The 14,264-nt window shown below is 38.4% G+C and overlaps 1 protein-coding gene across 4 annotated transcripts in view; it reads left to right on the plus strand.

Annotated features, from left to right (window-relative positions):
• The first annotated feature begins 496 nt into the window (after positions 1-496).
• Positions 497-14,264, plus strand: part of BEND5 (BEN domain containing 5) — a 547,523-nt gene continuing 533,755 nt past the window's right edge. For 2 of the 4 annotated variants that reach the window (XM_033067185.2, XM_033067187.2), the window contains exon 1: positions 509-586. The gene's annotated coding sequence lies outside the window, so the exon portion shown is untranslated. Of the gene's footprint in view, positions 587-14,264 lie in introns of all 4 variants that reach the window. The other 2 variants (XM_033067189.2, XM_033067188.1) reach the window with 2 other exon arrangements.

The raw sequence follows: 14,264 nt of genomic DNA on the forward strand, positions 1-14,264 counted from the left end.
TTTTGGCAGATAAAATTTGAAATAGTTTTGAGAGCATGTGAAAGAAATTTTGATTCTACAATTCTCACTAAAAAAAAAATACTCTGTATATATATATAGTTTAATTTTGCTCTTAGAGTGGCAATGTTCTGAGAGCCTGACTACCATTAAATATGCACATCCTTTTATCTTTTGGCAAACTTTTGCTTTCATTGCTGCTCTTTAGTCAGATGTGCATTTTTCTTTATGAGATTTAATATTTCTCTTTTAGACCATTGATCAGTGTCCAAAGTCACTTAAGACCAGCAGAAAAATCAATAGTGAGTGGGGATTGGCTGACTTGGAGCTGCTGCAGCTGATCACCAAGAAAGCAGGGATTTGATTTGATTTTGCATTTGCAAGCCATTCTCTTGCTCTGTACTGTCTGTCAGTAAACTTCTAAATTGCTGATTTGAAAATAAATGAACACATGTTACTGTTTGAATCCATTTCTTTTACTTTTTTTTTTTTTTTTTTGGTCCTTAACACAAAATGGCAAACACAAATATTAGCATTATTGTTGCTTGCATGGCTGCAGGTGTGTGGCGAACTCCAAGCTGAACTCAAGGTCAGATACTTTATGATGTAAACTCTTGAAGTTAAGATTTGTATTTACATGAAGGGTGCATCAAGCAGCATATGTTAATGAGCCAGTTTTGTCATGTTATTCTGGCAAGTAATTTGACATTTTGCTGTAATACTCTTATACTGAGCTCGGTATCATTGACAGTCAGATATTGAACTGATTGTAATCAGGACCAAGAAAATATTTCATAATCTGTGCTCTAATGTACAATATGTTATAATGTAGGATTTTCTCTACAGTGTAAAATGTAACAAATTGCCTTATTTCTTATTCTGAACTCTTTAGCTATTGGTACAATTACTGAATTGAAACAGAACAGAAATAGATTTTTGCTGGAGTTTGTTCTTCTATTTATGTTTCATAATGCACTGTGTTACATTGTTTGTGTTTATAAATAATGCTTTGGAGAGGAAAGGCATTAAAAATGCTCCATGTTATAATAAAATACAGAATAGTCATACTGTGTTAAATTACCTGTTTTAAAATTATTCTTATGCCTTTAAAATATTTCTGGGTTTATATATTTGGATGTCTATATATGTGGCTATTGCTGCATAGTATTACTAGTGATTTTTACATTAATGCTTGTTTCATATTTATTACTAAGAATAGCTGTAGCAAACTTGTGTTCTGTTTCAGAGCTAAGCTAAGGAACACATGTAAGATTCATGTTCTTTTTAATATCAACTGAGTTATAACACTTGTCATAATATAGCTGATGCAATATCCACTTTTCTGTGCTCACACCTCAGCAACAGATCTAAATTATGTTTTAAAGAGAAGCTGTGAAGATTTTAAATAGTCATATTACGTTGGTGATGCTACTACAACACTGAGAAACCTAGATTCAGAATTTTACAATTTGGAAGTCCTTAATGTAATTGAGAAATGTCTTAATGCCATAAATACCGGTATGAAAGTTCGGGAAATGCGTTTCTCTCCTACTTTCTCTTCTCTTTTGGACTGGTTAGGGCTGATCTCAGCAGTGTCAGTAATTATTATTCTGATGACTTGCCCCTGAAAGGCACTCGCTTGTACCTGTGGGGACAGAGAATCCATTTGCCTGGCGCCGGGGAGTCGGAGGCACAGGCTGGCGCCAGCCAAGAGAAGGGAAAGATGATTAATATGTCTTATAGATTCACTGTCTCTTCACTTGTCCTAGACCTGCCAGTAATTCCACTCCCCTGTGGTTCCACCTTGATCACAGATAATGGAGGCAGATTGAAAGTTTGAAGACACAAGCCTTTCTCTCCTCCTGATCTGACATTACTCACCCAGGCTAAATGAGCTGTACAACCACCAGCACCTGCCTATGGGAAGGCATCTCAGTGCACTTAGCAGTAATGCTGCAATAAAGCAGCAACTGTACTCTAATTAACCAGGTTCCCTTTCTTCCCTTTTTTCCTTTCTTCCCTTTTTTTTCCTTTTTCTTTTTACTTGCGCAGCAGGCTGCCATTAGCAAAGCTATGATATTGCAATGGAAACAGTAACATGAGTATTCCTTCACCTCTGAAATATATTATAACTTACCTTTCCCTTTTTGTTCCTTTGCAGAAATAGTATAACACCAGGTTATTTTGTACCAGCAAGGTAGCTGTTGCATTCTAAGAAGTGGAATTATGAATGGAATAATAACCCTGTGAAGAACATCTGTTAAAAATTTTCTTACATAGGTGTATCTTTTTAAACTCCTGTTATTTACTCTTATTTTCCCTAGCTAAACTGGACTTTGTAGTATAAATGTCAAAGAATAATCTCACAAAACCATCTTTGCAAAACTTCTAGCAGAAGAATGTACATGTGTACTGGTAAGAAAATTTATTTCAGAGACAATACAGCAAAAGCAAAAAACAGAATAATCACTCTCAAGGGGTGTTTTAGGTGATGATGCAGTGTACAGTAAATTACAACATGCACCTGCATATGCCCAGTTTGTATCTTCCTTTTAGATAAATGCCTTATTCTGAACTGGACTATTAGAGACAAAATGTCCTTTTGTCTTTCCAAAATCAGACTGAGCAGAACATATGAAAATGTTTTATAGTGGGAAAAAACAATGTTTTATACAGTAAGAGAGGTAAGTCATTATACATCTCCAGAGAGATACGTCATAACAAGAACCTCTAAACATGAGCTTTTTTTGTGTTCCTATGAAGTATTTTACTCTGTAGTTCTCTGTGAGGGATTGAGCATTCTGAAAAAGATATCTGGTATTTTTAAGTGTCTTTTATTTCTTGGGAAAAAGCGTCACACAGTAAGTTTTAGATACTTTTGGCTTGTTTTGATTTTGAAGGTTTGTAAAAGCAGATCTATATTGTTTAGGCAGTACATAACTAACTCTTTAAATTAAGTTAAGCCCTGTGCTGTATCTAATTGCACTTCTAATAGAGATACTCCAAGAATCTGTAGATTGTGAAATGTATTCTTGTTAAAATAACAGGTCTGTATCTTCTGAATATTAAAGAAGACTAGGTCTAGCTAGAGAGCTAAATTCCAGAAATTGGCAGACAGCCCACTTTCATATAAAAGTGATACTGTTTTCAGGTATCTAGGGTATTATTATGAGTAAGGAAGAAAAGAGGAATAAATAAACAGAGTAGCCTAAAATATTTCCAAATGCAATATAACCAGGAGTATAAATCTTAAGAGTCTTGTTCCTTTAGCAGAAAAACTCTAGTTACTGTAAAAAATAGGAAATGCTTACATGCTACGAGGTCATAGGGAGTCATTTTGTCAGCAGCAAAGGATGCTAGATCTATTAAAAAAAAAAAAAGAAATCCTCTGTGTCATTGCTCACCTCATGTTGCCACTGGGGAGATATCAGTTTGGGGGTGACCTTTGAACTTCCAATTCCAGGTCCTGCTAGCTGGCTTCTTGAAGGGATTAGCTAATGCAGCACCAGGAGCAACCATATTAACAAGGAGAGAGAATTGGGGTTATTGTGAGAAAAACCATGACTCATTCAAATGGAAATTCTAGGCTCAGAAGTTGTAAAGGTCTCCAAGATGGTTATGGGTAAAGGCTGATTTATCATAACAAATAATGGGGAAAAGTTTTAATGATCTTTCAAGGGAAAAATAATCCTAATTTTAGAGTAAAGAAAAAAAGCCATAGTATATTAGAATTTCATAATTCTGTCCATGATCCATTAAAACCTTCATAGTCATGATGTGTAAGGAGCTGTCAGATAGGTATGAGACAACTTTCACTGGTCTCCTAGGATCAAGGACTTTATGTCCTAAAGATTCACACAATTTTGCAATCAATTACAGAACCTCTGTAAAAAGCTGATCTCTTAAAATAAATAGGAAAAAAAAAAAAAGGTACCAGAATTTCAGTTTCAAATTTTTGGTGTTTTTCTTTTTTGTTAAAAGAAATTACTTCTAAGATGTCATAAAGCAGCAGATGAGTAGATCTCGAGGCTGAAGGCAGGACTTCTACAGTCCCTTCCATGACTTCAGCTGTGGAAGAGCCTTGTCCTTCCAGCAGGACCAGCTGGTGACAGACCTGTTCACAAGGGCAGTCACTGATCTGCAGGAGTTCCCCTACAAACACCTGTGGGCTGTTAAGAAACAACTTGTACTTTGTCCTGTTGGGTGTAGAGCCTTGTGTGGAGATGTTTTCTTTCTGGAAAAGGATTGTAAGCCCTAGCAAGCATGTAGAAGACTAGGCTACATATCTGCATGCTACTTAAAAATCACTTACTAGTGGTCAAAAAAATCTGCCAGATGGAACAATAGACAGTGCAGTGCAGATAATTTATTTTTTACAGCATTGGAGTAACTTCTATTTCCTCATTGAATCTGTATAGACCATGTGTAAAAAAAAGGAGAAAAGCCAAATACATTTTCAGCATCTATGTAATTTTTCACAGTATAGTTTGGCATCTTATTAGTGCTATAGCTAGCAAAATCATAGTATGACATTTGTTGGGCTGGCAACTATAAACTCTTACTTGTGGGCATAACGCTCACTGCCATGAGTAGTTTCTCTGATTTACTATTTACCACTCTGATTTAGAGCAGTGCTGCTAATGATAGCAAGCATTACACCTGCTGGTGAATTATTTCAGATTTGGCATTTTTAATACTGGATGTTGGAAGACTAGATGTTGAGTTTAGATGTATAATTTTGTACACAGTGCCACCTGGAGAATTTGGGAATAAGGTTTTGAATATTGAATTATGTTTTTTCTTCAGTTTTGCTTCATAATTATTTTAGCTCTGTGGGACTATTAATGAGCTTTCTTGAAGTCTGCTGTGTTTTGGTACTGTTACCATTTGGAATTGTGACATTCTGCCAGTTGTCTGGTCTAGAAGATGGATCTTCACAAGAACTTGGTTAGAATTGAGTCTGATTCCAGTTATCGAAACCCAAGTATAGATGTGAAGTTACTCAAATCCCTTCAGAGCTGCTGTCTAGCTTTGTAAGTTCACAAATATTTTTGGTGTCTAAGTTCCTATGTTTTGACTTCTGAATTTCTTGGATGCTTAAAGACCTATCTCTGGATGCATCCATACATTCAGTAATAATGTAATAATGTCAAGAGCCAAGCTTTAATCTTTGGCTTCTGCCAAGACTTGTCAATTGAATTGAATTCTTCTGCCTGTTCTGGGCCTGATCTGCTGGGTGAGATCAGATCACAGAGAACTTTCCAGGGTTTGCAGAAAATAGGTATATATAAGGTAGGTACTGAAATTTTTCTTATACAACAAATCTCCAAATTCCCCTCATGTGAAATGGACCATGTACGTAAGAACAGAGGCAGTTCCTGCCCAAGCCAAGCCAGCAGCAGACTGGTTAGTCCCTGCCCTGAGGGGACAACTCTTAGAGGTGAGAGTCATGGCAGCTCTCCTTCAAGCTGGGCAGGTGTCCTGAGTGCTGCTAACTGCTGTTATAGGGGCCAACAAATGACATTGCCACTGCCACCAGGATCTGCATGACCTGGCTGGATAAACCCCTTGAAAAACCTGGTCTGATCTCATAGCTGACCCTGACTTGAGAAGGAAGTTGGATGTGATGACCTCTTGAGGTTCCTTCCAACCTGAATTATCCTGTGATCATAGAGCAGTAGAGGTGTCTGACTCTTTGCTTGTGTTGGACAGGCAGCACATACACTTTATTTAGACCTGAGACTCTGTTGAAGATTTAGCTCTGAGCTAACAGCCAATGTTCTGAGGAAGAGTCTGCCCTCCAAAGACCCATTTCAGCTGTACAAATTGCAGAGGAAGATGAAGCAATGGTAAGTTTTCCTACCTCGTTTCAGGTCTTATGGAAGCCTTCAAGTAAATCTGTCCTTGCACTGAGAAAACACAGGCCTAGATTTTAGGGAAGTCTTGTTCAGTTTATGGCTTACATCAAGGTCATAAGAAATTTTTAGGCTATGCATATTTTCATTGTGAATCATCATGGTTTTGAACAAGTGTTGTTTTAAGAGCTTGACTTTAGAGTTTTACAAATACTTTGTAGTGGTGAGAGTCTCAGGATAAAATCTCTAATTTCAGAAGAATATTACGGTAAACATAAAACCGCAATAAACAAATACAAAGCAATATGAAAAATTAATGGGTTTAGTATTTTCGATCATTTTCCCCCCTAATTTAAAATACAATTTTCAAAGGTTCTGCAGGAGATTGACTCTCATTCTGTAAACAAGGTACTCAAATAGAGGATTTTCATATTCTTAGCGTGTATCATCTTGATATTCAACTTTGTCCAAAGATTTTATCATTCCTCAAGTGCACTCTACAATTGAGCTAAGTTGGTGAAGCTTTTATAACACAGTACTATCATCAGATGATCCTATTTTTAAACACAATTGAAATCAAAGAGCTGGTAGATGACCTGGTGTTTAAAAAACATGAATCTTAGTCAGTATAATGCATGCTTTCAAAGATGATCAAATGCACCAAAAGCTATTTTCATTCATCACTGGAGCCAGTTTGGGCATTTTTTTGGGTCTCTGGAATCCCAGCACAATAGGATTCCATAACCATGGATCAGTAGGTTTCGAAATAATTATATGGGAACTAAATTACCTCTTTGTGAATTTTCATGTCTAGCAGAAATGTCGAGCTGGTATGAGGGTTTTGAAATTGCCTTTTTTTTTTTTTTTTTTTTTTTTTTTAACATTTTCTCTCCAAAGAAATAAAAGGTTTAATTCACTTATAGGTTTTCCAAGGTGTAGTAAGAGACAGAGATTCTTGTCCAGAGTTTCTCCAGCCCTACTAGCCCTTCCTATCTGTCTCCTCACAGAAGAACTGGGCTGATAGGCACTGCTCAGTAAAAGGGCTCAGCTGTTACCTCAGAAATGAGCTTCCTTCATCTTCTGGTGTTGCCAACTTCTATGATGCCGACATAATTCCTCTTGGAAGAACGTTCTGCTAATGCTTGTAGGATCGTCTCACAAAGAGGTTTGTTCATTTCTGTGATGTGTGGCAAGAAGAGGAACAGAGAGAATGGTCAGAAATTAGCATTCGCTCTTTCTCACCCTGCAGTTGGATTATGGGGCAAGATAGAATTTACCTGTGCTTGTAATCACTGTGTGGTTCTAGGACTCATTCGTTTCTGTCCATGATTTTTTTATGCAGAAGGGGAACATATGGTCCTAACTCCCTCACTTGTTCCGAGGAGAATGGCAAAGCAGAAAATCTAAACTGCTCCAAGTCAAAGCCTTTCATAGATCAAGGCTTTTATATTCTACCTCTTCTCTGAATTGCTCAGAATTTTCCTTCCCGTGTGATGTTTTGGTGTGTTTAGTGGCTACATGTGAGCGCAGTGACATTTATGTGAAGTGAATCTATTAAATTCTTTATAATGAATAGCATGTAACTGTAAAACATATACAGTTTTCTCATTTTGCCCTCCTCTGGGAGACTACGACAACATTTTGGCAAGTAGGAGTAAACAGCTTTGTGTTGGCATGCAGTAAATTAAACTGAGTAATTAAAATCAATAGCAAAACACTAGCTAGGCAGAAAGGTCATATAACACAACAGAAAACTGTTGGGTAGCATATTGCAGGAAATCAAAATAAATTTCTGAACTTTTCATTATTCTTTACATGCCTGAAACTGGTCTTAAAAGGCTGGTGAGATACAGTGAGCTATTGATAGAGACAGGCTCATTCTCTGAGATGGAATAAAATGTTTTAATAGTAATATATGAGATTTTGCAGGTTAAAAGGCTTCCAGACACAGTGGAAAAGAGAAGACACTGTAATATAACTTTTTGTTTAGATTGGCTTAATGTATTACATGGTAATGCCTGCAAGTGCTGAAATCAGGTATGCCAGTCACTCTGTCAGTGCAGGTGTCATTTGTAAATTTAATGTCAATGTTTTCCTGGTCATCTTGAATGTGGCCTAGCAATTTAGGGGATAGTCCAGGCTTTAAGCTACACAGAAAGTCTTTACTCAGATTATCAGGTTCGACTAACAGATAACAATTCTGATTTTTCGATACTGTTCTAAATCACTGCACTTCTCTTATGACCATGGTTTTCCAAAGGAAGTCTCTGGTGGGTTTCTTGCATTTTTTTGCTGATGAAATGTGTTACGGTGGTGGAAGGAGGTGGGAGGAAATCATGAGACACGATTCCGGGAAAAGTGGAGATGTAGGATGAGTCACTGAGGGTGTTTGCTTGGGAGAGACCAAAAAGGAATCAAAGGCACAACTAACCTGTAACAAGTATGCTCAGTCATGAAGTGGATAGGGGCTAAAGGTAAAATATTTTATGAAATGGACTGGCTGTGTTGAGAAAAGCAGAAAGCTTTAAGGCCCATGAGCTCTTCTGGCTGGATGTGTTTGCTTTTCCCAGTTCAATCTGTTGTTCTAATAGGCAGTGCTACTGTGCCTTTCTTATCTCTCCTGAATTTGCTAGCTCCATTAGCTTTCTCTCAGGCAACTGTCAGAGAGATCTTGTCATCATTCAGGACGTATGAAATGTTGCATTTACAAGCCTTTCTTTGGGTCTTCATTTCTGGATTTGCTGCATTTCTCCTTCACAGTTCTGATGAGCTTTTCCTGACCATGCAAATCCTGGGCCACTGTGTGGCTGTAACAGCTATCAGCTGATCAGGGGGTTTTGGGGGGTAAATGATGAGTTACAGCATGTTTCTCTGGAAGGTCAGAGGCTTCAGCCAGTCAGGCACTGGAGAGACAGTTGTGAAACAAAAGCACTGGCTTATGGTTGGTGTGTGCTCTTCCCATTTTTTCCTGAGGTCATTTAATTTCCTTTCTGATGTTTGTAATTTCAATTTAAGACAATACTGTTTTTTTTAATGTTTCCATTTATATTGTCTGTTTTTAATTTAATAGTAGCAATTTTAAAATAATAAGAGTGATAGGCAGTTTTTGTGCTGGCTCTGTGCAATAGCTGTCTTGTCACTTAAAACCACACTGCATTCTAACAATCAAGTGCTAGGAGCTGGCTGAGAGCAGCAAACTGATCTGTCATTGAAAGCTGGGTTCAGATTTGGTTTGCTTGAGTTATGAAAATGCCTTGGCCTTTTAGCTCATTCCCCTGAGAGTGTGATGTGTCCACACACTGCAGCAGCATGGGACAAACACAAACCAGGCATCTCCTGATGGAGGCTCCAGTGACCTGGGCAGCAGCAGCACTGCAGACCCACATTATCTGCATTAGCATTGCTGTGTGCCATGGATTATGTCTGGTCTAAGTGGTTTAACCAGCCAGGCCTTCATGGGTAATGGACAGCAATTTTAATGATTCTGAGATAGAGAATCATAAAGGAATATGAGCATGATCACATCCAGCTCAAAATGTTATAAGCCGTAATATCTTTTTTTTCTCCCAGTTCAAATCCAGGCAAATAAAGCTAAATAACTTTTAGAGGTTTTATATTTTCATTTTCAGTGCTGTGGGACTTGAACAAATACATACCTATGTTTTTATATATACAAATGGTGTATGAAACTACACAGAAATAAGTTTTGTTCTTCTGTTTTCATGTTTTAATGTGCTATGTGGGCTTCCTTTTTAAAAGTCAGCTGTTAACTTTTAAGACCTTTCAGCATATATTTTTCCTGTGCTTGAATTTTTATAGTCATTAATGGAATAGGAAATGGCATCTACCTTCCTGCCTCTTAATGCTAAAGCCTAATTTATGAATCCTGCTTAAAATTGTGGTTCATGTTCAGCAGGACTGTGCATCTGCTTAAAGGTAAGCAAATGTACAACTGTGAGAAAATGAGATTGATGCAAGGTCTTCTACAAAGATTTTAAACCAGTGGCCTAAGTAATAGCTTGATATATATATATATTTTAATTAATTGCATGTGTATATTTATGGAAGTTTGCCACTATTTCAGTGAAAATACTGTACATTTTATCTTCAGTATTACATAGTTAAATTTCCTAAGATGCTGGTCATAACAGTTAACACACACCTGTGTTTGGATATGTAACACCTCTGTGCCTTCTGGTCCCATTTGAGGACCAGAGGGACAATGTTTAATACATGGTGTTGCCTGGAAAAGCAGCAGATAAGAAATTGTCACTCCTGCTTGAAAGCCTTTAAATATTTAAGGTTATTACAAGCTAAATTTTCACCATTTGTGTGTTTAAACTGATAGCTGTGTATATTATTTGTCAAGTACTCATACAAAAAATTCCTGCAAGTATTTTGACAAATGTCCTGTCATTCTCCTGGAAATACACAATATATGGAGCATTTTGAAAATGATTTGCTTATAAAAGTTTTTGTATCCCATATGTTGCTTTCTCTTATTTTCTCTTATTTAGGCATAAATATTACTGCTTCTTGACACTGTTTGGAAGATTTTTAGATGCTTTGTTTCAACACCTCAGCCTGATTGCAGTAAAGACTGCTGTTTTTAACAAAAGTGCCAGTCTTATAAAGCCTTACTTGTCCAAAATGGAAGTTAGTATTTGGACCAAACCTTTAGAAATATGAAACAGATTAGTTCCTGGGAGAACTGTGAAATAGTCCCGGGAAACCTTACATCAAATATAAATAAAATGCAATGATAGTCCTACTGGCTTTTCTGTAGGTGTTAATGTTTTGTATGTGGGGTGGTCTAACATGGTGAAGGTAATAGCAGGGTAAAAACCTGAAAGAAACTGAGGAGCTTTACTGCTACTTGCTACTATTTCATTTGGAAAACAGAAAGACAAAGCTGATGAAATTTATCATATTTAGCTTTACATAAAGTTTTCACATCCTTCCAAGTATGACCTCATGTGTAAATTGTATTTTACAGTTTTTGCTGCTGATCAGTCCAGGAGATATGGAGAAACACAGAAAGCTACCCCATCATCTTAGCTTCTTTTCTGTTTTCCTTTTTTTAGTTTTATCATTGGAGTCTGTGACCTAAGACTTTCTTTTAGGGTTTTCTCTGCACTTTTTCCTCATCTGAAATCTATGAGAACCATATGTATTTCACAGTACTAGGAATATGTGGTGATTGACCTGGACTAGCAATAGTGCAGCATCTGCTTAGATTGTCTCATTGATTGGGCCCTGGAAGTGCAAACATTTGAACAATGATTTTAAGAGTTGCCTCTCTGGAGCCTTAGTGTGTGCCTAGAAATCATTGGAGGCATGGTTTTTACAGGTGCATACCTGACACTTGGAACTCAAACTGTGATAAACCTCCATACCTCCTCCCAGAGCTTCCTGAAGATTTAGCTCAGAGAATCTTGGAGGCATGGAGTGAGGAGGGTCTCCTCTAGCTTGATTACATTTCCTGAGAGCACAGAAAAAATGCTTTTTTGACAGATATCAGGTCCTGCACTGCTTGGTTATCTCTGGCTTGTAGACAAGTACCTTATATACAGCTCATAGCATCCTCTCCCAGGTATCAGCCTCTGTGCTGACCTGGGAGCAGTGTCTACGTTCTCTCACCGTGTTTTATAACAGTCTGAAGAGGAAGGAAAGTGTCTGAAACTTTGTTAGCTACAGGAGAATGTGAAGAGTCTTTCAAGGCTAAATAAAACTTGTAATTTAACAAAATGTATCCTGCATTTCCCTTCCCCTCGCCACCACGTCTGGTTATATTGCAGAAGAGGGTAAAGGAGGTAATGCTCTTGTAGTCTAAACAAACTCAGCACAGTGAAATGGGGCAGTACTTTTAAATATGCATAAGGATTGCAGTTGCTCCATTTTGTGACACTGACTGTTCAGGTAGAGGAAAAAAAAAAGCAAAACAACAAACCACAGAGTTTTCCCAAAATGAATATTTTTCAAAGGGCTATCAAGAAAAATGATGCTGTAACTATTATTGTGAAAAATTGGAGTGGCCTGGGTGATATCACACATACAGTTTGGAAAAACAAGATTAGTGTAACACAGCATTTTTCAATTTCTCCTGTCCTCAAGAGCTCCAAACATTGCACCATCTCATTTTTTTAACTTTGTGTCTGGGATGAGAAATCCCATGTGTGCACACTGGTTTCTGACTTCTCCATCCTCCCAGTCCCAGTTTTTCCCTCTGCTGCCATGTTTCCATGTGTACTAAAAATAAGGAGTGCCTGAGAGAGCAGGACACTTAGTCTCTTCTTTAGATCAATACTGCTCTGGGGGTCAGCAGCTGGGAATGTTTGAGAAGAGGGAAGGAGGGAATTGTCTTTTATTTCCCGTGCAGACTGAGGCCAGCACCTTTGCATGGGGCTCATCTCTGTTACCTGGGGAAGAAAGCCTGCTTAGGTTATTTCTGAACCAGCATCATCTGCCAAAAAGACCAATGTGAATAAGGCAGCAAAGAATTTAAGTAGCAAGAAAATCTCAGCATTTTTTTCCCCTCACTCAAATAAGGATTTTATTTTTGAGGTGGCCACCTAGGTGGTGTTTGATCTTAGACCTGGGCTCAGTGGGAGCAGGGATTGAGGTCAGCATGTGCTGGAGTTGGGAGGCCCAGGGTGTTTGCAAAGCAATAGCTCTTGGTCTGCAGAGCCAGAGTACTGAAGTCCTGTTTCATTCATTTTCATCTTTCAAGAAAAGGGCTTGCCATGTTTGTTGCTCCCTTCTGACTGGGGGAAAGCGAGGCTTTTCCTTCCAGGATCCTTTTCTTTCTTTGCTGCGTGTTTAGTGTGATAGCTCTGAGTGCTGTCTCCAGAAGAGATAACTAAAGGACACAAAAGGCAGGGCTGCCCAGCACAGTGCACGTTTATCCCTGAAAATGCAATATTGCTATTGCTAACAGGCCACATGCTGGCACAGGGGATGAATGGGAGACCCACAGCCTCTCCTTGTAGAGAAATGCAAGCACCCTTGGAGATGGGTACTCTGCAACACTCTCAAGTGTAGGAGGATGTTATAAAGCAGTTTTTCAATGGAGGGAGGTGAAAGGAGAGAATTTGAAGGAGCTCATGGAGGAGCATGGAAAATAAAATTTGTGTATGTGCAGGATGTGTAGCCTGGGGAAGAAATAGAAAACTTTGTGATGCTGAATTTAAATTATTTTGCTCTCACATTGTCATGTCTTGTACATGTTTTAAAATTACGTGTTTTCACGCAAAGAAATCAGGTTCTACAGCATAAATCAGTCTTTATAGCAAACAAGGAGGTACCTATCTTAGACCTGCTCTTCTCTGGGAATAAAGATGAGGCACTATCAGAGATTGAGAAGATGGAGCAAATTGATTAATTAAAAAGTAGTAAATCATCAGTCCCACATGATTTATGTATAAAAGAATTCTGAGGAAGATTAGGAAGGAGTTAGCTGAACTGCTAACGAAGATATGCACTCTCATTAAAACCAAGCTCTTTTCCAGAGGGTTGGCAAGTATCTGGGGTTTATCCTATATTTAGACCAGTAAGCATTGCATCTGCACATTGCAAATGGTCGAAGCAGGAATTTAAAAGGGAATAATAAAACACCTGGAAGATCGTGATGTGAGAGACTCTAATGAGAACAGGTTCAGCAAAGGAAAACCATGTCTCACTACATTGCTTAGAACTCTGTGAATGTGCCCATAAAAAGGAATTAGAATGATCATCCTGGATCACACCAAAATTCCCTCTAGCCCAGCATCCCACCTCTGCCAGTGCCCTGTCACAGCCACACAGGAAAGAGAGAGGAATAAAAAGAGTTAGGTAAGTTAGATAACCCTTTTCCCCTGGACTTGATTGACAGCAACAAAAGAAATGTCTGAATTTAAGGGAGTCATCTGCTGACATGCTGACATCATCCCTTCCCCAGAAACCAGTCCTGAGCTCACTGGTGCTCAGAGAGAGAATTTCCCCCTCTCAAAAAAAAGGGGAATTGGGTGGTAAAATAAACAGTGTTTTCTTGAAGAGGATCAAAGAGAACTCTGGCAGGTTGGATGTTCAGAGCAGCAATAACCAGTTCCTGAGGTATAACTGCACCAATATTTTGTTTTGTTAGCTGCTCTTCACTCCCCCAGCATTTCCTTGCAGGCCACACTCAGTGCTCCTGCTGGCCACAGCTCTGGGTGCTCTGCAGTCCATGGTGCCCTGCTCCCATCAGCTCCCATCCCTCTGCTGCTCCTTTTGTTGTTTCAACCCTTGGAAAAGTAAGCACAGTGCTGAGAACAGGCACAGGCTTTCAGTTCTTAAGAGAGGCTTAAACAGCTTCTGGCACTCACATGTCTTGCAGAAGGCTTTAAGTCAAGCCTCCTTTTTATCCCTCCTATTTTTTTTTCTTTAAATTTTTTT

Source organism: Catharus ustulatus, chromosome 9 (genome assembly GCF_009819885.2).
Source record: "Catharus ustulatus isolate bCatUst1 chromosome 9, bCatUst1.pri.v2, whole genome shotgun sequence".
Lineage (NCBI taxonomy): Eukaryota > Metazoa > Chordata > Aves > Passeriformes > Turdidae > Catharus > Catharus ustulatus.